This window comes from Salmo trutta, unplaced genomic scaffold, assembly GCF_901001165.1.
Source record: "Salmo trutta unplaced genomic scaffold, fSalTru1.1, whole genome shotgun sequence".
Lineage (NCBI taxonomy): Eukaryota > Metazoa > Chordata > Actinopteri > Salmoniformes > Salmonidae > Salmo > Salmo trutta.
Window position 1 is genome coordinate 10,001 of NW_021823129.1, and position 24,308 is coordinate 34,308.

Here is a 24,308-nt window from a genome sequence, read left to right on the forward strand (position 1 = left end):
ATTCTTTGGTGGTGAAAATAGTGTCAGCATATTTGTTTCTACATTTTCAGAAATCAGTGTCCTGAAACCTGCCAAATCTATTCATCAATTAATAAATCTTTATTTTAAATGATCATATTACTTGTAGAGAAATATGTACAGTACAAATATTTGAGTAGACTGACCAGACCAGTTTAAAAGCAGTATCAGTCAAAAGACAGACAGTGAGGTATCAGATTTAGATTGTATTGAGTATACAGTCCACACCATATCTATTTTGACATTTACATTACATTTAAGTCACTTAGCAGACGCTCTTATCCAGAGCGACTTACAAATTGGTGCATTCACCTTATGATATCCAGTGGAACAACCACTTTACAATAGTGCATCTAAATCTTTTAAGGGGGGGGGAGGGTTAGAAGGATTACTTTATCCTATCCCAGGTATTCCTTAAAGAGGTGGGGTTTCAGGTGTCTCCGGAAGGTGGTGATTGACTCCGCTGTCCTGGCATCGTGAGGGAGCTTGTTCCACCATTGGGGTGCCAGAGCAGCGAACAGTTTTGACTGGGCTGAGCGGGAACTGTGCTTCCGCAGAGGTAGGGGGGCCAGCAGGCCAGAGGTGGATGAACGCAGTGCCCTTGTTTGGGTGTAGGGCCTGATCAGAGCCTGAAGGTACGGAGGTGCCGTTCCCCTCACAGCTCCGTAGGCAAGCACCATGGTCTTGTAGCGGATGCGAGCTTCAACTGGAAGCCAGTGGAGAGAGCGGAGGAGCGGGGTGACGTGAGAGAACTTGGGAAGGTTGAACACCAGACGGGCTTCGGCGTTCTGGATGAGTTGTAGGGGTTTAATGGCACAGGCAGGGAGCCCCGCAAACAGCGAGTTGCAGTAACCCAGACGGGAGATGACAAGTGCCTGGATTAGGACCTGCGCCGCTTCCTGTGTGAGGCAGGGTCGTACTCTGCGAATGTTGTAGAGCATGAACCTACAGGATCGGGTCACCGCCTTGATGTTAGTGGAGAACGACAGGGTGTTGTCCAGGGTCACGCCAAGGTTCTTAGCACTCTGGGAGGAGGACGCAAGGGAGTTGTCAACCGTGATGGCGAGATCATGGAACGGGCAGTCCTTCCCCGGGAGGAAGAGCAGCTCCGTCTTGCCGAGGTTCAGCTTGAGGTGGTGAGCCGTCATCCACACTGATATGTCTGCCAGACATGCAGAGATGCGATTCGCCACCTGGTTATCAGAAGGGGGAAAGGAGAAGATTAATTGTGTGTCGTCTGCGTAGCAATGATAGGAGAGACCATGTGAGGATATGACCGAGCCAAGTGACTTGGTGTATACTGAGAATAGGAGAGGGGCTAGAACAGAGCCCTGGGGGACACCAGTGGTGAGAGCACGTGGTGCGGAGACAGATTCTCGCCACGCCACCTGGTAGGAGCGACCTGTCAGGTAGGACGCAATCCAAGCGTGGGCCGCGCCGGAGATGCCCAGCTCGGAGAGGGTGGAGAGGAGGATCTGATGGTTCACGGTATCAAAGGCAGCAGATAGGTCTAGAAGGATGAGCGCAGAGGAGAGAGAGTTAGCTTTAGCAGTGCGGAGAGCCTTCGTGACACAGAGAAGAGCAGTCTCAGTGGAATGCCCAGTCTTGAAACCTGACTGATTAGGATCAAGAAGGTAATTCTGAGAGAGATAGCAGGAGAGCTGGCCAAGGACGGCACGTTCAAGAGTTTTGGAGAGAAAAGAAAGAAGGGATACTGGTCTGTAGTTGTTGATGTCGGAGGGATCGAGTGTAGGTTTTTTCAGAAGGGGTGCAACTCTCGCTCTCTTGAAGACGGAAGGGACGTAGCCAGCGGTCAAGGATGAGTTGATGAGCGAGGTGAGGTAGGGGAGAAGGTCTCCGGAAATGGTCTGGAGAAGAGAGGAGGGGATAGGGTCAAGTGGGCAGGTTGTTGGGCGGCCGGCCGTCACAAGACGCGAGATTTAATCTGGAGAGAGAGGGGAGAAAGAGGTCAAAGCACAGGGTAGGGCAGTGTGAGCAGGACCAGCGGTGTCGTTTGGCTTAGCAAACGAGGATCGGATGTCATCAGCCTTCTTTTCAAAATGGTTGACGAAGTCATCCGCAGAGAGAGAGGAGGGGGGGGGGGGGGAGGGGGGAGGAGGATTCAGGAGGGAGGAGAAGGTAGCAAAGAGCTTCCTAGGGTTAGAGGCAGATGCTTGGAATTTAGAGTGGTAGAAAGTGGCTTTAGCAGCAGAGACAGAAGAGGAAAATGTAGAGAGGAGGGCGTGAAAGGATGCCAGGTCCGCATGGAGGCGAGTTTTCCTCCATTTCCGCTCGGCTGCCCGGAGCCCTGTTCTGTGAGCTCGCAGTGAGTCGTCGAGCCACGGCGCAGGAGTGGAGGACCGAGCCGGCCTGGAGGATAGGGGACAGAGAAAATCGAAGGATGCAGAAAGGGAGGAGAGGAGGGTTGAGGAGGCAGAATCAGGAGATAGGTTGGAGAAGGTTTGAGCAGAGGGAAGAGATGATAGGATGGAAGAGGAGAGAGTAGCGGGAGAGAGAGAGCGAAGGTTGGGACGGCGCAATACCATCCGAGTAGGGGCAGAGTGAGAAGTGTTGGATGAGAGCGAGAGGGAAAAGGATACAAGGTAGTGGTCGGAGACTTGGAGGGGAGTTGCAATGAGATTAGTGGAAGAACAGCATCTAGTAAAGATGAGGTCAAGAGTATTGCCTGCCTTGTGAGTAGGGGGGGAGGTGAGAGGGTGAGGTCAAAGGAGGAGAGGAGTGGAAAGAAGGAGGCAGAGAGGAATGAGTCAAAGGTAGACGTGGGGAGGTTAAAGTCACCCAGAACTGTGAGAGGTGAGCCATCCTCAGGGAAGGAACTTATCAAGGCATCAAGCTCATTGACGAACTCTCCAAGGGAACCTGGAGGGCGATAAATGATAAGGATGTTAAGCTTGAAAGGGCTGGTAACTGTGACAGCATGGAATTCAAATGAGGAGATAGACAGATGGGTCAGGGGAGAAAGAGAGAATGTCCACTTGGGAGAGATGAGGATTCCAGTGCCACCACCCCGCTGGCTCGATGCTCTAGGGGTATGCGAGAACACGTAGGCAGACGAGGAGAGGAGTAGCAGTGTTATCTGTGGTAATCCATGTTTCCGTCAGCGCCAGGAAGTCTAGGGACTGGAGGGTAGCATAGGCTGAGATGAACTCAGCCTTATTGGCCGCAGACCGGCAGTTCCAGAGGCTGCCGGAGACCTGGAACTCCACGTGGGTCGTGCGCGCTGGGACCACCAGGTTAGAGTGGCAGCGGCCACGCGGTGAGAAGCGTTTGTATGGCCTGTGCAGAGGGGAGAGAACAGGGATAGCCAGACACATAGTTGACAAGCTACAGAAGAGGCTAAGCAAATGAAGATAACATTTTAAATGTGGCTCTAAACTCCAACATTTTGGATTTCAGATCAAATGTTTCATATGAGGTGACAGTATATAATGTCACCTTTTATTTGAGGATATTTTCAAACATATCTGTTTCACCATTTAGAAAAATATAAGCACTTTATGTATCTAGTCCCCCTATTTAAAGAAGTCATATGTTTTCATATGTTTTCTGACCAATTAACTCATAGTGTGTTAAAATAGTCAAAAGTTTAGTATTTGGCCCATATTCCTTGACTGCCATGATTGAGAAAAATCATGAATCATAATGAGTGAGAGAGTTACAGAGGCTACAACAAAACATGCTAACCTCTCACCATTACCAATAACAGAGGCTACAACAAAACATGCTAACCTCTCACCATTACCAATAACAGAGGCTACAACAAAACATGCTAACCTCTCACCATTACCAATAACAGAGGCTACAACAAAACACGCTAACTTCTCACCATTACCAATAACAGAGGCTACAACAAAACATGCTGACCTCTCACCATTAACAGAGGCTACAACAAAACATACTAACCTCTCACCATTACCAATAACAGAGGCTACAACAAAACATGCTAACCTCTCACCATTACCAATTTATTTATTTATTTCACCTTTATTTTAAAAGAAATACAAAAATAATAATCCCCAATGAGTCGTGCACAACCCGTGTCCAAATTAAGCACCTCACATTGTGGTTACTCATGACTTGGTAGATATTCCCTCAGCGAAGTATGGCAGTTCCATGCAGGTTTCCTCACCAAGTCCAAGGCAGCACAGCTCCCCATGCAGACAGTCCTCCTTAGTAACCGATATCCCCATGGCAACACAGCTACCCATACAGACAGTACTCCTTAGTAACCGATATCCCCATGGCAGCACAGCTCCCCATGCAGACAGTCCTCCTTAGTAACCGATATCGCCATGGCAACACAGCTACCCATGCAGACAGTACTCCTTAGCCGTAACCGATATCCCCATGGCAACACGAACTCGTTAAGCTTCCCAAGCAATTATCTCCCGTTGTCACACGATGCTAGGCTAACCTCTAGACTGGCTAATACCTCCACGACGAGACGGTAGCTTCAGTCTTTACTAAGTTTTAACTAAATTATTAACAACTATTTTATTAAATAAAACATGTATTTCCCTTCATGTCTTAGTAGCTATGGGTTTTGTTGTAGTTCTGTCGTCTTGTTTTATAATTTTTCTTCACCAACCGTCCTGAGGTAAAACGACCATCCTTTCATCAACGTCTTTTTCCCTCCCGTTAACCAGGTCAACTCCCATTGGCCACAACTTAACAAGCGACCTTATTGGTCAAAACTTCAACTTCAAAGTAAAACAAACTATTCACTTATACATTAAATAAATATTTCTTCAAAAAGCATAATGCATTAACAACATTACAGTTTAGGAGCAATTCAATCATCTTTTAAATATAATACCAATTAATTATAACAAATAAACTCAATACTTGGTTCAAACAAGGGTATTACACAAACATACAGTCAATAATACAGTAGAAAAATAAGTCTATATACAATGTGAGCAAATGAAGTGAAATAAGGGAGGTAAAGGCAAAAAAAGTCCATGGTGGCAAAGTAAATACAATATAGCAAGTAAAACACTGGAATGGTAGATATGCAGTGGAAGAAAGTGCAAAGTAGAAATAATGGGGTGCAAAGGAGCTAAATAAATAAATAAATACAGTAGGGGAAGAGGTAGTTGGGCTAAATTATAGATGGGCTATGTACAGGTGCAGTGATCTGTGAGCTGCTCTGACAGCTGGTGCTTAAAGCTAGTGAGGGAGATAAGTGTTTCCAGTTTTAGAGATTTTTGTAGTTCGTTCCAGTCATTGGCAGCAGAGAACTGGAAGAAGAGGCGGCCGAAGGAGGAATTGGCTTTGGGAGTGACCAGGGAGATATACCTGCTGGAGCGCGTGCTACAGGTGGGTGCTGCTATGGTGACCAGCGAGCTGAGATAAGGGGGGACTTTACCTAGCAGGGTCTTGTAGATGACCTGGTGCCAGTGGGTTTAGCGACGAGTATGAAGCATTTGATCCCCTGCTGATTTTGTATGTTTGCCCACTTACAAAAAAACTATCAGTCTATAATTTGAATGGTAGGTTTTTTGAACAGTGAGAGACAGAATAACAGCAAAAAAATCCAGAAAAAACACATGTCAAAAATGTTATACAATTATTTGCATTTTAATGTGGGAAATAAGTATTTGATCCCTCTGCAAAACATTACTTAGTACTTTGTGGCAAAACCCTTGTTGGCAATCACAGAGGTCAGACGTTTCTTGTAGTTGGCCACCAGGTTTGCACACATCTCAGGAGGGATTTTGTCCCACTCCTCTTTGCAGATCTTCTCCAAGTCATTAAGGTTTCAAGGCTGACGTTTAGCAACTTGAAACTTCATCTCCCTCCACATATTTTCTATGGGATTAAGGTCTGGAGACTGGCTAGGCCATTCCAGGAACTTAATGTGCTTCTTCTTGAGCCACTCCTTTGTTGCCTTGGCCATGTGTTTTGGGTCTCTGTCATGCTGGAATACCCATCCACAACCCATTTTCAATGCCCTGGCTGAGGGAAGGAGGTTCTCACCCAAGATTTGACGGTACATGGCCCCGTCTATCGTCCCTTTGATGCAGTGAAGTTGTCCTGTCCCCTTAGCAGAAAAACACCCCCAAAGCATAATGTTTCCACCTCCATGTTTGACGGTGGAGATGGTGTTCTTGTGGTCATAGGCAGCATTCCTCCTCCTTCAAACACGGCGCGTTGAGTTGATGTCAAAGAGCTCCATTTTGGTCTCATCTGACCACAACACTTTCACCAGTTGTCCTCTGAGTCATTCAGATGTTCATTGGCAAACTTCAGACGGGCATGTATATGTGCTTTCTTGAGCAGGGGGACCTTGCGGGCGCTGCAGGATTTCAGTCCTTCACGGCGTAGTGTGTTACCAATTGTTTTCTTGGTGACTATGGTCCCAGCTGCCTTGAGATCATTGACAAGATCCCCCCGTGGAGTTCTGGGCTGATTCCTCACCGTTCTCATGATCATTGCAACTCCACGAGGTGAGATCTTGCATGGAGCCCCAGGCCGAAGGATATTGACAGTTCTTTTGTGTTTCTTCCATTTGCGAATAATCGCACCAAATGTTGTCACCTTCTCACCAAGCTGTTGGCGATGGTCGTGTAGCCCATTCCAGCCTTGTGTAGGTCTACAATCTTGTCCCTGACATCCTTGGAGAGCTCTTTGGTCTTGGCCATGGTGGAGAGTTTGGAATCTGATTGATTGCTTCTGTGGACAGGTGTCTTTTTTTACAGGTAACAAGTTGCGGTTAGGAGCACTCCCTTTACTTAAGAGTGTGCTCCTAATCTCAGCTCGTTACCTGTATAATAGACACCTGGGAGCCAGAAATCTTTCTGATTGAGAGGGGGTCAAATACTTATTTCCCTCATTAAAATGCAAATCAATTTATAACATTTCTGACATGAGTTTTTCTGGATGTTTATGTTGTTATTCTGTCTCTCACTGTTCAAATAAACCTACCATTAAAATTATAGACTGATCCTTTCTTTGTCAGCGGGCAAACGTACAAAATCAGCAGGGGATCAAATACTTTTCCCCCCCACTGTATATGGGGCTTTGGTGACAAAATGGATGGCACTGTGATAGACTGCATTCAATTTATTGAGTAGGGTATTGGAGGCTATTTTGTAAATGACATCGCCGAAGTCGAGGATCGGTAGGATGGTCAGTTTTATAAGGGTATGTTTGGCAGCATGAGTGAAGGATGCTATGTTGCGAAATAGGAAGCCAATTCTAGATTTAATTTTGGATTGGAGATGCTTATAGTGAGTCTGGAAGGAGAGTTTACAGTCTAACCAGACACCTAGGTATTTGTAGTTGTCCACATATTCTAAGTCAGAACCGTCCAGAGTGTTCAGAAACATGTTCTCTTCTTACTGACAATACAAGTGAATTGACTCCAAAATGACAGGACATTATTCACCATTCAGTTTCTATTAGGAAAAACATAATCCAAAACACAACCAATAAATGGTGACATTCTGTACTGTCAACTAATATGAAACATTCGATCTCAAATCCAAAATTCTGGAGCATAGCACCACATTTAAAACTGTAGGCTTCACTGTCCAAACACATATGGTGTGGACTATGTGTGTCTGGTAAACACATGTGGATCTGGTGAACAGTTATCACTTGTTGACCAACTACAGGAATACTGACCTCAGAGTCTCCAGTCTGCAGTGGGGATTCCCCAGTCCAGCAGAGAGCAGCTTCACTCCTGAATCCTTCAGGTCATTGTTACTCAGGTCCAGCTCTCTCAGGTGTGAGGGGTTTGACCTCAGAGCTGAGACCAGAGAAGTACAGCCTTTCTCTGTGACTCCACAGCCTGACAGCCTGCAACGAGATCATCATGACTTCACAAACACACTGTTAATTTAACACCAGTAGTGTAGAAGGACAATGGCAGATTAATTTGGTTTATTCTCTCAAACAGCATATAGATTCATCTTCCGTCTCCTAGAATTGTATGGTCATATTGTTATACTAATGTGAAAATCAAAGCATTTATTCAATATGTTATTCAACATAATATTATATACATATTATAATACATATTTTTATCTAAACGTAATATTTCTTCCTGATGATTAGTTCTTATATGTAATTTGATGTACTCACAGAGCTGCTCTGGAGGCTTTGACCACTGGCAGCAGCCTCAGAAGACCTTCCTCTGATCTGGAGTATTTCTTCAGGTCAAACACATCCAGCTCCTTTTCTGAAGTCAGCAACACAAAGACCAGAGCTGACCACTGTGCAGGTGACAGGTTGGGTTTTGAGAGACTTCCTGAGCTCAGGAAGCTTTGGATCTCCTCCACTAGAGAATGGTCATTCAGTTCATTCAGACAGTGGAACAGATTGATGCACCTCTCTGGAGAGGGATTCTCCCTGATCTTCTTCTTGATGTAAATGACTGTCTCTTCATGGCTCTGTGAGCTGCTTCTTGTCTTTGTCAGTAGACCTCGTAAGTGCTTCTGATTGGACTCCAGTGAAAGGCCCAGAAGGAAGCGGAGGAAAAGGTCCAGGTTTCCCATCTCACTTTGTAAGGCTTTATCCACAGCACTCTTGTAGACAGTAACTTCAGACTTGTCTCTGTATAGCAGAGAAAATATACTGGACTTTGTTTGCTGTTTGTCCATGAGATTCTCATTGTTGTTGATGAATGAGAGGAACACATACACAGCAGCCAGAAACTCCTGAATGCTCAGATGTACAAAGCAGTACACCTTGTCCTGGTACAGCCCAAATTCCTCTTTAAAGATCTGTGTGCACAATCCTGAGTACACAGAGGCTTCATTGACATCAATGCCAGCCTCTTTCAGGTCTTTTTTATAGAAAATCAGATTGCCCTTCACTAGCTGTTGAAAAGCCAGTTTTCCCAGTGACAGAATGCTCTCGTTATTCCAGTGTGGACCTGTCTCTTCTTTCCCAAGATACTTTTCATTCTTCTGTTTGTTATGAAACACCACAAGGTGTGTGTACATCTCAGTCAGAGTCTTGGGCATCTCTTCTGTCTTATGTTTCAGCATGTGTTCGAGGACTGTTGCAGAAATCCAACAGAAGACTGGAATGTGGCACATGATGTGGAGGCTCCTTGATGTCTTTATGTGTGAGACGATTCTGTTGGCCAGGTCCTCATCACTGAATCTCTTCCTGAAGTACTCCTCCTTCTGTGGGTCATTGAACCCTCGTACCTCTGTCATCTGGTCAACACACCCTGAAGGGATCTTATTGGCTGCTGCAGGTCGGGTAGTTATCCAGAGGAGAGCAGAGGGAAGCAGATTTCCCTTGATGAGATTTGTCAGCAGAACATCCACTGAGGTTGACTCTGTGACGTCACAACAGATCTTGTTCTTCTGGAAGTCTAGGGGCAGTCGGCACTCATCCAGACCATCAAAGATGAACACAACTTTGTACTTGTCGTAGTTGGAGATTCTTGATTGTTTGATTTCCATTGAGAAGTGATAGAGAAGTTCAATCAAAGTGTGTTTGTCCCCTTTCATCAAATTCAGCTCCCGAAAAGGGAGTGAAAACACAAATTGGACATCCTGATTTGCTTTTCCTTCAGCCCAGTCCAGAATGAACTTCTGCACAGAGACTGTTTTTCCAATGCCAGCGACTCCCTTTGTCAGCACAGTTCTGATACGTTTGTCTTGTCCAGTTAAGGGTTTGAAGATGTCGTTACATTTGATTGCAGTCTCTGGTCTTGCTTGTTTTCTGGTTGTTGTCTCAATCTGTCTCAGCTCATGTTCATTATTGACCTCTCCTGTTCCACCCTCTGTGATGTAGAGCTCTGTGTAGATCTTATTGAGAAGTGTTGGGTTTCCTTGTTTAGCGATCCCCTCAAATACACATTGAAACTTCTTCTTTAGATTAGATTTGAGTTCACGTTGGCAAATCACAGCAGGATCATCTGAATCTAGAAATAACAAAGAGGATATTAATATTACGTCTGTTTTAATGCCTACAGTATTGTAGGACTGTTATAACATTTTAAATTATAAACATTTATTCTCTTAACTGTCTGTATAAATGTTTTCATAATGCATTAAAGACTGGTGTGACTGATTATATTATTATTGGTATTATTGATGGTATTATTAATGTTGTCTCTCTGTCTCTCTCTCTAAATTAATCACCACAACACATCCCTGCTGCTACTTGATGAGGTCACTAGGTGTTGTTTTAAGGCTGCTACAATATCATTGAGTTACACAGCTACTTTAGCTACAGCTTTTAAATGTTATAAAACAGCATTCAACATGAGGCAGACAGATCTTACATTTCTCCAGTGTGTCAGCGAGCTCCTTCTGGTTCATTTTCCTCAGGATGTGCAGTGTGATCTTCAGAGCCCCCTCTCTGGCACTGCTCTCCTGCTTCTCATCTTCAGCATCCACCACTTCCTCATCCTGCTTCTGACTCTCAAAGCCTTCTGGGAGTTCTGGACTAAGAATCCTCTTGAACATCTTCAGCTCGTTCTTCACAAATGTCATCATTTTCTCTTCAAGCAACTAAAATAAATCATGTAAATTAATTAAGCAAGAGAAGAAATGCTTTCTCATTAACACAATAATGAATAATTGACAGATCAACTTTACTTGAGGAAAACAAAAACAAATGTACATAACAGGACCACATACACTGAATATGGAGTCCAGGTCTGTTTGATGACTCTGGGAAGACTGACCACTGAGAATCTCTGACTCTGATCTCTCCTGTTGGTTTCTGTGGACAAAACATGAGATTACATCTCCTCATCCAGGGAGTACACACACACACACACACACACACACACACACACACACACACACACACACACACACACACACACACACACACACACACACACACACACACACACACGCAGGGAGGGAACGTTGTGTTTGTTTAATATTGTTTTAGGACTATGAAAATGGACTAAAGGATTAGCCTATGGATTATGAATACAACCAATATAAAGAGAGAGAAGAAATGACTAGAGACAGTGTTGTTTAACTCACTGACCATGACCCATGAGTTCTTCTTACCTTTGTTCAGTAGAAAAGTCTCCCTCTCTAAAGAATATAGGAGGCTCCATGGACTTGTTACTCTTCATGGACACACAGCTGGGTACAGGGGAGGCTGGTCTCTCCTGCTTAATTGGTCTTCAACACAACAGAGACAAACATTACATCTCTCATCTACTCTGATCTCAGATGGGGAAACATAAGTAGAGTTCCAAAACGCTACATATCACTTTACAGAAATGAGCTTTTATTGTTTAAAGAAATTATGTCTTAATTATTACATCTCTCACAGACAAGGATTTGTTTAAAATCTATCACTTGATGCTTTCATTTCAGAGAGACAAAAATCATGTTTTTTTATGCAAAATGCTATATATCTCCCTCACTCTCAAATGTGACCGACTGGCTCAATTTGGTAATTAACTAAATAACTACATATATAGTGATTTTGGTTTATGTCAGTTTAATTGTTTGTTATGGTATAAGTTGTTATTTTATGGTTGTAAGTGATAAAATTAACTAGTAATTCTCAGTAATTACTACTTTAGTAAGGAATTACACATTATTCAGTACTACTGCAGTTGCTAAATAATTCCAATAGATTGGAACATAAGACCACAATGACATTTCAGAATATTAGTTTAGTTTTCTCCCTGGATACACCACCACTCCCCGAGCTCCCTGCAGAACCCCTGCAGTACCTCTGCGGACCCCGGATTGAGAACCCCTGATTTAGCAGATGCTCTTATCCAGAGAAATGTATATTAACTGCATTCACCTTAAGATAGCTATTTATTTAGGAAATAAACTTCAATCAATTATTCATAAAATTGTCATCTTACCTCTTAGCTTTGGTGTCATGTCCCCCAGAGAGATGCATTTTGGAGGCAGGGCCCCCCTCCTCTCTCTCCCCAGAGAGACTCATTTTAGAGGCAGGGCCCCCCTCCTCTCTCTCCCCAGAGAGACTCATTTTAGAGGCAGGGCCCCCCTCCTCTCTCTCCCCAGAGAGACTCATTTTAGAGCACTGACCCCTGTAAACAGAGATCCAGCATGTTGGTTGTGGTTAACACAGTGACAACTAAACAGAGATCCAGCATGTTGGTTGTGGTTAACACAGTGACAACTAAACAGAGATCCAGCATGTTGGTTGTGGTCAACACAGTGACAACTAAACAGAGATCCAGCATGTTGGTTGTGGTTAACACAGTGACAACTAAACAGAGATCCAGCATGTTGGTTGTGGTCAACACAGTGTTAACTAAACAGAGATCCATCATGTTGGTTGTGGTCAACACAGTGACAACTAAACAGAGATCCAGCATGTTGGTTGTGGTTAACACAGTGACAACTAAACAGAGATCCAGCATGTTGGTTGTGGTCAACACAGTGTTAACTAAACAGAGATCCAGCATGTTGGTTGTGGTTAACACAGTGACAACTAAACAGAGATCCAGCATGTTGGTTGTGGTTAACACAGTGACAACTAAACAGAGATCCAGCATGTTGGTTGTGGTTAACACAGTAACAACTAAACAGAGATCCAGCATGTTGGTTGTGGTTAACACAGTGACAACTAAACAGAGATCCAGCATGTTTGTTGTGGTTAACACAGTAACAACTAAACAGAGATCCAGCATGTTGGTTGTGGTTAACACAGTGACAACTAAACAGAGATCCAGCATGTTTGTTGTGGTTAACACAGTGACAACTAGTTCTTGACTGTCAATTGTTCTCATTTATTCATTATCTCTTTGAGAAATAAAACATTTACTAACATACATAGAAACAGTCAGGTAATTTAATGCATCACATGAACATGTAGTTGTGACATTTCATCTCCATGGTAACTGTCAATAATAATAATAATAAGTCACTGTTTGTTAAGGTAGTTATAGACAGAACAACAACAATAACAATAATAATAATAATAATAATAATAATAATAAGTCACTGTTTGTTAAGGTAGTTATAGACAGAACAACAACAATAATAATAATAATAATAATAATAATAATAATAATAAGTCACTGTTTGTTAAGGTAGTTATAGACAGTACAGCAACAATAACAATAATAATAATAATATTAATAATAATCATGATAATAATAATAATAATAATAATAATAATAATAATAATAATAAGTCTCTGTTTGTTAAGGTAGTTATAGACAGTACAGCAACACAAGGCCATGTCTCACACATATTTGTATTCACTAACAGTAGACTATTTATTGTCTTTCAATCTGTTCTTTTCTAAACGTATCTGAGAATATAGACAGAAGGGATAAAACGGACATGATTGATCTGAGGAGGAAATTGTTGATCCATTCAGAAAGTTTTTTTGCATCAAGTGAGAGATGTTATATTAAGTAAAGTAGACTAGATTATAATGTATAATAGCAGTTTGTTAGTGATATGTAGATGTTATATTATGTAAAGTAGACTAGGTTATAATGTATAGTAGTGGGTTGTTAGTGATATGTAGATGTTATATTATGTAAAGTAGGCTAGGTTATAATGTATAGTAGTGGGTTGTTAGTGATATGTAGATGTTATATTATGTAAAGTAGGCTAGGTTATAATGTATAGTAGTGGGTTGTTAGTGATATGTAGATGTTATATTATGTAAAGTAGACTAGGTTATAATGTATATTAGTGGGTTGTTAGTGATATGCAGATCAAGGTCTATACCTCAGCTATAGCCTACATATCATAGATGACCAGTCTAAACCTGTTCAGATCAACATAATGTTATAGTCCTACCAGTAGCAGGACAGAGAATGTACTGTATATAACCTACATATCATAGATGACCAGTCTAAACCTGTTCAGATCAACATAATGTTATAGTCCTACCAGTAGCAGGACAGAGAATGTACTGTATATAACCTACATATCATAGATGACCAGTCTAAACCTGTTCAGATCAACATAATGTTATAGTCCTACCAGTAGCAGGACAGAGAATGTACTGTATATAACCTACATATCATAGATGACCAGTCTAAACCTGTTCAGATCAACATAATGTTATAGTCCTACCAGTAGCAGGACAGAGAATGTACTGTATATAACCTACATATCATAGATGACCAGTCTAAACCTGTTCAGATCAACATAATGTTATAGTCCTACCAGTAGCAGGACAGAGAATGTACTGTATATAACCTACATATCATAGATGACCAGTCTAAACCTGTTCAGATCAGTTCACAGAGACCATCAGGTTTGTCGGCATGATAAGTGATCATAGCCTTATAATAGTTTGTAGGTAGTCTAGACCAACAGTACGAGAGTCTGCCCGTCTTTCCTACATACCAACACATCTATTCAATGTTACCGAGAAATATGTGCCACAGTTTCAACAGCCATTTTTGTAACTGCGTAGACAACACACTTACTTTCACGTTCATATGAGGAAATCACAAAACTTCTGACAGTCACTGGTGCAGCCGCCTGTTTTCTTGCAGATGAAGTAGCTTTCACAGGCAACTCATTCAACCAGCCTAAACAACAGTAAATACAAGATGTCAAATGGTCAAAAGTGAATCTCAATAGAGCCATATACATTAGAGAGGGGTATATTCTGCAGATGTTGGATCTTAATTTGAGCCAGTTTGCTACACCAGGAAAATAATCCTGCAGAAACAGGACATTTGAATTATTGTGTGGATTGTAATTAATGAACAGTTTTAAAATGGAAAAGTGGAATTTATCATCTTCAGAAACATTTTCTAAAGTTTAATTACACTCAAATACACTACAAGTTTAGTTTTTCTGCATCAGGGTGATCAAATTAAGATCCTACATCTGTACAGAGTTTGTCTTTATCTGAAAAGGGCAGTTTGAATTATTAGCAATAACATTGCAACTGTCAGCTGATGTAAACCTATGTGATTGGATGTTATAGACCCCCATACATATCCCCATGTACAATTATGTGTACAGATGTAGGATCTTAATTTGATCACCCCCACTGCAGAAAACCTTCCAGCAATGCAGGAAATGTAAAACTTGTAGTGTATTTGAGGTTTAAAAAAGCTTCTGAAGTTTGTAATTTTCCACTTTGAGTTCTCTGTCTCAGTAGTAGTAGACTGTTAGGAGTGTTTTACTGTCATTCACTATACTAACATTACACCAACCTGTCTCAGTAGTAGTAGACTGTTAGGAGGGTTTTACTGTCATTCACTATACTAACATAACACCAACCTGTCTCAGTAGTAGTAGACTGTTAGGAGGGTTTTACTGTCCTTCACCATACTAACATTACACCAACCTGTCTCAGTAGTAGTAGACTGTTAGGAGGGTTTTACTGTCATTCACTATACTAACATTACATCAATCTGTCTCAGTAGTAGTAGACTGTTAGGAGTGTTTTACTGTCATTCACTATACTAACATTACACCAACCTGTCTCAGTAGTAGTAGACTGTTAGGAGGGTTTTACTGTCATTCACTATACTAACATTACACCAACCTGTCTCAGTAGCAGTAGATTGTTAGGAGGGTTTTACTGTCATTCACTATACTAACATTACACCAACCTGTCTCAGTAGTAGTAGACTGTTAGGAGGGTTTTACTGTCATTCACTATACTAACATTACATTTAATTTATCTACACACTTTACAATAATCCCTGGCAGGATTCTCACCTTGTAACCTGACTTCATTGCGATTTTTTTCTGTTCTGTATATTCTGATGGATGAGGTCTGAGCTGGAATGTGAAGCTAACTGAAGTTGTCTAGCTTTAGAAAACCAGTATATCAAGCCTGTATCATAGTATACCCCTCAGGCTACGTTCAGGTTTCAGCATCAGGCAGGTATCAACATGCCGAGTCGTAGGCGACAACCTGGGTTGTATTCGTTAGTTTACTCCACAGCCAACAGTTTTGAAACATTGCATAAACAGTTTACTCCAAACACTGTACAACGTGGACTAAACGGTTTCTGTTGCCAAACGTTTTGCTACGGTGGGCACTAATGAATACACACAAACTGTTTTGAGGAAGTGTAAGTTGTTGTTAGGCTCTCGAACAATATTTATTAGTCTCTCTTTCACACAACATACCTTCCTGAGTGAAAAGAGTTAACTGTAGATTATAAAGAGAATATGTTTGTTTGTTGCTTGTTGTTTTTTAAGCCTGTTTTGAGAAGACAAGTCTATAGACCTATGATACAGTACACTCTTAGAATAAAGGGTTCCAAACGGGTCCTCCGGCCGTCCCCATAGGAGAACGCTTTTGGGTTCCAGGTAGAACCCTTCTGGCTTCCATGTAGAACCCTCTGTGGAAAGGGTTCTTCACGGAACCCAAAAGTGTTCTACCGAGTACCAAAAAAAGGGTTCTACAAAGGGTTCTCCTTCGGGGACAGCCAAATAACCCTTTTAGATTGTAGATAGTGTAGGAGCGATCGCCCTGGGGCACACAGATGGGCACAGAACGAATTCACCCCACGCATCTAATTTATATCGAAAACATTTTAAGGAGAGTAGGACTATTATAACACTGTCCACCAAAAATATAATTAACTATATGAATATACACATAACAATATCATCAACTATATGAATACACATAACAATATCATCAACTATATGAATACACATAACAATATCATCAACTATATGAATACACATAACAATATCATCAACTATATTAATACACACAACAATATCATCAACTATATTAATACACACAACAATATCACCAACTATATTAATACACACAACAATATCATCAACTATATGAAAACACACAACAATATCACCAACTATATTAATACACACAACAATATCACCAACTATGTTAATACACACAACAATATCATCAACTATATGAATACACATAACAATATCATCAACTGTATAAATACACATAACAATATCATCAACTATATTAATACACATAACAATCGTCGTCTTACCTTTTGTCTCTCAATAGAAACAGAGTCTGAATGATCATTCCGTCGTTGAAAGTTACTTTCGTTTGCTCTGCTCATTTACATATCAGGTTCTACCTGTTCTCTCCCCGAGTCCCTCTCTCTTTACAGCTCTTACAATGTGCCTTGGCAAACATTCTACAACTGTCTGGAACTCTATTTGAGGGATGGTGGTGTTCTATTGTGTTGAGACCTGGTGACTGAGACGGCCGTGGCATATTGTGAAACATCAGCAAGCGCAGCAGTCTTCATCACTGAAGCTCCTGCCAATCGTGCCCCAACAATCACCAACCGTTAAGCTCTTCCCGAGCAGGGTCACAGTCTCTCCTGGTAGCAGCTCCTCTCTCTCCCCAGGGGTAGCAGCTCCTCTCTCCCCAGGGGTAGCAGCTCCTCTCTCCCCAGGGGTAGCAGCTCCTCTCTCCCCAGGGGTAGCAGCTCCTCTCTCCCCAGGGGTAGCAGCTCCACTCTCCCCAGGGGTAGCAGCTCCTCTCTGCCCAGGGGTAGAAGCTCCTCTCTCCCCAGGGGTAGCAGCTCCTCTCTCCCCAGGGGTAGCAGCTCCTCTCTCCCCAGGGGTAGCAGCTCCTCTCTCTCCCCAGGGGTAGCAGCTCCTCTATCCCCAGGGGTAGCAGCTTCTCTCTCCCCCAGGGGTAGCAGCTCCTCTCTCCCCAGGGGTAGCAGCTCTTCTCTCCCCTAGGATGTGAAGACATTGGTGGCTTAGCCCATAGCCATTAGGGGGGTCCGGGACAGAATTTCAACAGCTAAAACCATGAATACAACACCAGTGTATTGCCAAAAATCACTCAAGAACTTCAAACATAGACTCTGACCTGTCTAATGAGCCAAACTGATTAAAGAATCCCACAGTACCTAAACACCCTCTCTCTCTCTCTCTCTCTCTCTCTCTCTCTCTCTCTCTCTCTCTCTCTCTCTCTCTCTCTCTCTCTCTCTCTCTCTCTCTCTCTCTCTCTCTCTCTCTCTCTCTCTCTCTCTCTCTCTCTCTCTCTCTCTCTCTCTCTCTCTCTCTGTGCAGTAATTAGAACCCCTATAGCAGCTATAAGTAATACAGTCTACTGTACACTCCCCTCCTCTGCCTCTCTCCATCACTTTCTCTGTGTCGTCTGTTGCTGTCTCTGTGTTATGTCTGGTGTCTCTCTCCATCATATCCGATTCTTCTGTTACTGTCTCTGTGTCTTGTCTGGTGTCTCTCTCCATCACCAGAATAATTGGTGAGGGTTAGGCCTATTACAATACAACATTCAAAACATGAAAACACAACTCCATAACACCATTAAATACAGTTGGTTACTACAATACAACATTCAAAACATGACAACACAACTACATAACACCATTAAATACAGTTGGTTACTACAATACAACATTCACAACATGACAACACAACTACATAACACCATTAAATACAGTTGGTTACTACAATACAACATTCACAACATGACAACACAACTACATAACACCATTAAATACAGTTGGTTACTACAATACAACATTCACAACATGACAACACAACTACATAACACCATTAAATACAGTTGGTTACTACAATACAACATTCACAACATGACAACACAACTACATAACACAATTAAGGCACCCAACTCATTGCTCCCAGTTTAGTAGTATTTTCTGAGCTTCCTACTTGATATGAACACAGCATCAATAACAGGTTGGGCGAGTTCCTCTGCTCAGACGTTGCGGACTCCAGCCAGATCTTTCAACACCTGGATAGATGTTTTACGTATCAGCTTACCACATCATATGTTATAACAATCTGGTGCCTGACTGCACAGTCCAAGACATGGCATGGAACCATTGGTTGATGCAACGTGTTGTGGAATATCTAATCAAAGGAAGAGAGACTGCAGATTATTTCAAACAACACTTTATTATAAGATTAGCTAAAACGGAGAATCAACTATCCACTCAACAGGGATAGTTGAGAAGCTCAACGACCAGTGCCGGTTCAACGCTTTTATAAACAAGCACATCCTTTGTATATGTGGCAGTCAGCATATAGTGTGTAAAAGGTAATTAGTTGTCTGTGCAGACTTAACTTCTCTAGGGTAGGGGGCAGTATTTTCACGGCCGGATGAAAAACGTACCCATATTAAATGGCCTACTACTCGGGCCCAGGAACTAGAATATGCGTATTATTAGTAGATTTAGATAGAAAACTCTCTGAAGTTTCTAAAACAGTTTGAATGGTGTCTGTAAGTATAACAGAACTCATATGGCAGTCAAAATCCTGAGACAAATCCTAACAGGAAGTGGAAATCTGATGTGTGGAATCACTTTCAAGCCTTTGCCTATGAAACACACAGGGACTGGTTACTCATTTAGCACTTCCTAAGGCTTCCACTAGATGTCAACAGCCTTTACAAAGTGGTTTGAGTCTTCTCCGGTAAAAACAGACCGAACGAGAAGCCTGGAAACTTGGTCACAAGCGGATGGCCATTACTACTATGGCGCGCGTGCATGTGGGGAATGTTTTGATCCGAAATGTTTTATAAGACAATGCAATCGTCCGCTTTGAATATTATTGAAGTTCTGATTGAAACTATCCTGTTGGGGCTAGGGGGCAGTATTTTCACGGCTGGATAAAAAAAATGTACCCGATTTAATCTGGTTACTAATCCTACCCAGTAACTAGAATATGCATATACTTATTATATATGGATAGAAAACACCCTAAAGTTTCTAAAACTGTTTGAATGGTGTCTGTGAGTATAACAGAACTCATTTGGCAGGCAAAACCCTGAGACAGATTCTGACAGGAAGTGGATACCTGATGTGTTGAATTGACTTTAAGCCTATGCCATTGAAAAACAAAGAGGCTGATGAATATTTTGGCACTTCCTATTGCTTCCACTAGATGTCAACAGCCTTTACAAAGTGGTTTGAGTCTTATACTGTGAGATCTGACCGAACAAGAGCCTTGGAACGGTGATGGCCCATTAGACACCTGGCGTGCGAGTTCATGTTGGGTACTCTCATTCCAACACATTTTAAAAGAGAACCCAATCGTCCGCCTTGAATTTTATTCATGTTCTGGTTAAAAAAGGCCCTAATGATTTATGCGATACAACGTTTGACATGTTTGAACGAAAGTAAATATATTTTTTCCGTTCGTGAAGTGAAGTGAAGTCCGGCTGGCTTAGATCATGTGCTAACAACACGGAGCTTTTTGGACATAAATGATGAGCTTTTTTGAACAAAACTACATTCGTTATTGACCTGGGATTCCTGGAAGTGACATCTGATGAAGAGAATCAAAAGGTAATGGATTATTTACATAGTATTTTCGATTTTAGATCTATCCAACATGGCGGTTAGTCTGTATCGCAAAGCGTATTTTTCTGGGCGCAGTGCTCAGATTATTGCAAAGTGTGATTTCCCAGTAAGGTTATTTTTAAATCTGGCAAGTCGATTGCGTTCAAGAGATGTAAATCTATAATTCTTTGAATGACAATATAATATTTTACCAATGTTTTCTAATATTAATTATTTAATTTGTTGTGCTGACTTGACTGCCGGTTATTGGAGGGAAACGATTTCCTGAACATCAACGCCATAGTAAAACGCTGTTTTTGGATATAAATATGAACTTGATAGAACTAAAAATGCATGTATTGTCTAACATAATGTCCTAGGAGTGTCATCTGATGGAGATTGTAAAAGGTTAGTGCATAATTTTAGCTGATTTTATGGTTTTGGTGACGCATGTCTTTGAATTGACAAAACATTACACACAGCTATTGTCAATGTACTCTCCTAACATAATCTAACTTTATGCTTTCGCCGTAAAACCTTTTTGAAATCGGACAACGTGGTTAGATTAAGGAGTTGTTTATCTTTCAAAGGGTGTAAGATAGTTGTATGTTTGAAAAATTTGAATTTTGACATTTATTTGGTTTCAAATTTGCCGCTCTTGAAATGCACCTGCTGTTGATAGGGTGCACCACGGGGGGCACGCTAGCGTCCCACATAGCCCCAAGAGGTTTTTAACTTGGCAAGTCGGGTAAGAAAAAAATCTTATTTACAATGACGGTCTAACCCGGCGAAACACATACACAATCCACGTCTCAATTGTCTCCAGGCTTAAAAATATTTTTTTACCTGTCCCAGCCCTTTCATCATGCCCTTAAGCAAGGCCTTTGACCTGAGGTGCTGCGTACCAGTACATTCCCAGCTTCATGGTACAGCAGCTGTAAAACGGTGAGCAAATAACTCATGAACAACTTCTATTGAATGTCATTGACTACATTTGTCTTGGATGGTATCCACTGCATTTAGTTTAGTTCAGTTTAGAGTTTATTTCAGAAAGGATACAGCACATAGAAATATGTTTAACCATTCATTAAAGAATGAATAATTCCAGTGCTTGTGATATAGGCTCTGCTCCTTCAGGGTAGCTCACTGCCCAAGCAAAGCATCATTATATAAAACTACCTACAAGCAGTGAGTGAGATAAACTCTACCAAACCCCCCGGCAGGAGCACAGAACCCAACAGTTAGAGGCTGGGGTGGTGGTGGGAGCAACAAGCCAGCAGATAGTAGCAGGAGCACAGAACCCAACAGTTAGAGGCTGGGGTGGTGGTGGGAGCAACAAGCCAGCAGATAGTAGCAGGAGCATCAATGCAGAGCAAGAAGCCAGTACATAGTAGCAGTGGCATCAATGCAGAGCAAGAAGCCAGCGCGTAGTAGCAGGAGCATCAAGCGGCAGCAGGATGAGTGAGCAGACCTGGTCAGCTTAAATAGACCACCAAATAAGGTAGGCGTGATTGTGCTAGTATCTAATTGGTGTCATCTCAGCTGATGGGATTCCTTTCTGAACTGGCTTCGCTTCATTGGTCACATGCACAGGGTCACAGATGTAATTGCAGGGCGCAACATGTGTTTTTCTGTATGTATGTATGTTTCCACCCCCTCTCTGCCCAGTGAAGAATATGTCAATAACCATTGAAACAGGGTTACACCTCTCTGCCCAGTGAAGAATATGTCAATAAACACTGAAACAGGGTTAGACCTCTCTGCCCAGTGAAGAAGATGTCAATAACTCTTGAAACAGGGTTACACCTCTCTGCCCAGTGAAGAAGATGTCAATAACCATTGAAACAGGGTTACACCTCTCTGCCCAGTGAAGAATATGTCAATAACCATTGAAACAGGGTTACACCTCTCTGCCCAGTGAAGAAGATGTCAATAACTATTGAAACAGGGTTACACCTCTCTGCCCAGTGAAGAATATGTGTGGTGGATGAATCAGAATTAGTTGGGTAACATAGATAATTAAGATGTTTTATTAGCATAATATGTTTATGTGAGATTACTTGTCATTAGAAAGTATCCCTTTGGACTCTGGTGTCTTTCAGTTGCACTTTTCCCTTAGCTGGGGCTCAGTCACTTGGGCCCAGAGAGGGGAGAGGTCAGACTTGTCTTTGACATATCTCTGTTGCTTTGCAGAATATCAGACAGGGAGGGGGACAAAATGGAACATTGTCTTCATATGTGAATGTGTCTTTACCTATTCTTAAACCATGTGAAGAGATGGCGTGATTAATGGGAAACCAATTATTTGTCTCCACAATGTCTGTGCGCAAGTCACTCCCCTCAGTGAGCTTGTCCAGGAGTGGAGTCAAGAGGGGGTTTACTTGAGATGGGAGTATCTAGAGTTGACAATTGATTTATGTGATGGTGTTTTTGTACTATGAGGTACCAGGAACGAGATTAGAACCTCGTCATTAGGGACCAAACTGAATGATAATTTATAGCGAATGTTATCTGGCTAAGGGATACTCCTTTCTCAAGTATAAGGTCCCTTTGTGAACTGTTTCTAAGATCTGTGGTTTGTCATGTATGTTGAGAGGGGTGGATCTTGGCTATAAATGCTCTTTGTACTTTTGTGTAGTCACTTTTCAATGGTTCATTAGAGATAGCGCATCATTGAAAGTCAAGTGCTTTTGCAAAAGCATCTTAAAACCTCTTACATCTAGACGTTCCGCTAGCGGAACACCTGCTCCAATATCCAATGATAGGTGTGGCGCGAAATACAAACTCCTCGAAAATCCGAAAACTTACATTTTTCAAACATATGACTATTTTACAACATTTTAAAGACAAGACTCTCCTTTATCTAACCACACTGTCCAATTTCAAAAAGGCTTTACAGCGAAAGCAAAACATTAGATTATGTCAGCAGAGTACCCAGCCAGAAATAATCAGACACCCATTTTTCAAGCTAGCATATAATGTCACAAAAAACAAAACCACAGCTAAATGCAGCACTAACCTTTGATGATCTTCATCAGATGACACTCCTAGGACATTTTGTTATACAATACATGCATGTTTTGTTCAATCAAGTTCATATTTATATCAAAAACCAGCTTTTTACATTAGCATGTGACGTTCAGAACTAGTATTCCCACCGAACACTTCCGGTGAATTTACTAAATTACTCACGATAAACGTTCACCAAAACATAATAATTATTTTAAGAATTATAGATACAGAACTCCTTTATGCAATCGCGGTGTCCGATTTTAAAATAGCTTTTTGGGGAAAGCACATTTTGCAATATTCTGAGTAGATAGCTCGCCATCACGGGCTAGCTATTTTGACACCCACCAAGTTTGGTACTCACCAAACTCAGATTTACTATAAGAAAAATGTGATTACCTTTGCTGTTCTTCGTCAGAATGCACTCCCAGGACTTCTACTTCAATAACAAATGTTGGTTTGGTTCCAAATAATCCATAGTTATATCCAAATAGCGGCGTTTTGTTGTGCGTTCAAGACACTATCCGAAGGGTAACAAAGGGTGATGCGCCCTGCGCGTTTCGTGACAAAAAATGTCAAAATATTCCATTACCGTACTTCGAAGCATGTCAAACGCTGTTTAAAATCAATTTCTATGCGATTTTTCTCGTAAAAAAGCGATAATATTCCGACCGGGAGTCGTTGTTTTTGTTCAAAGACTGAAAATGAAAACATGGAGTCGTCTCGTGCACGCGTGCGCCAGTCTCATTGTTCTCAGATCGACCACTTACCAAATGCGCTACTGTTTTTCAGCTATGGCCTGCAAAGTCATCATTCAACGTTCTGGCGCCTTCTGAGAGCCTATGGGAGCGTTAGAAAATGTCACGTTACATCAGAGATCCCCTGTTTTGGATAGAGATTAGCAAGAAGGCCAAGAAATGGTCAGAGAGAGCGCTTCCTGTTTGGAATCTTCTCAGGTTTTGGCCTGCCAAATGAGTTCTGTTATACTCACAGACACCATTCAAACAGTTTTAGAAAATTTGGAGTGTTTTCTATCCAAAGCTAATAATTATATGCATAT

At 41.8% G+C, this 24,308-nt stretch overlaps 3 long non-coding RNA genes across 4 annotated transcripts; all 3 read right to left on the bottom strand.

Annotated features, from left to right (window-relative positions):
* Positions 1–10,691: 10,691 nt before the first annotated feature.
* On the bottom strand, positions 10,692–11,885 carry LOC115189156 (uncharacterized). Its single transcript, XR_003876753.1, has 3 exons — positions 11,855–11,885; positions 11,034–11,150; positions 10,692–10,731 (listed from the first exon to the last, which is right to left on the bottom strand). It is a non-coding gene; the product is annotated as an uncharacterized LOC115189156 (long non-coding RNA).
* Positions 11,886–12,026: 141 nt separating this feature from the next.
* On the bottom strand, positions 12,027–17,346 carry LOC115189155 (uncharacterized). 2 transcript variants are annotated; one of them, XR_003876752.1, is made up of 3 exons: positions 16,937–17,346; positions 14,414–14,518; positions 12,027–12,043 (listed from the first exon to the last, which is right to left on the bottom strand). It is a non-coding gene; the product is annotated as an uncharacterized LOC115189155 (long non-coding RNA). The 2 variants fall into 2 exon arrangements; XR_003876751.1 differs by lacking the exon at positions 16,937–17,346 and having other exon boundaries at positions 14,414–14,985.
* A 596-nt stretch (positions 17,347–17,942) lies between these two features.
* LOC115189154 (uncharacterized) lies at positions 17,943–19,093 on the bottom strand. Its single transcript, XR_003876750.1, has 2 exons — positions 18,609–19,093; positions 17,943–18,190 (listed from the first exon to the last, which is right to left on the bottom strand). It is a non-coding gene; the product is annotated as an uncharacterized LOC115189154 (long non-coding RNA).
* Between the last annotated feature and the right edge of the window lie 5,215 nt (positions 19,094–24,308).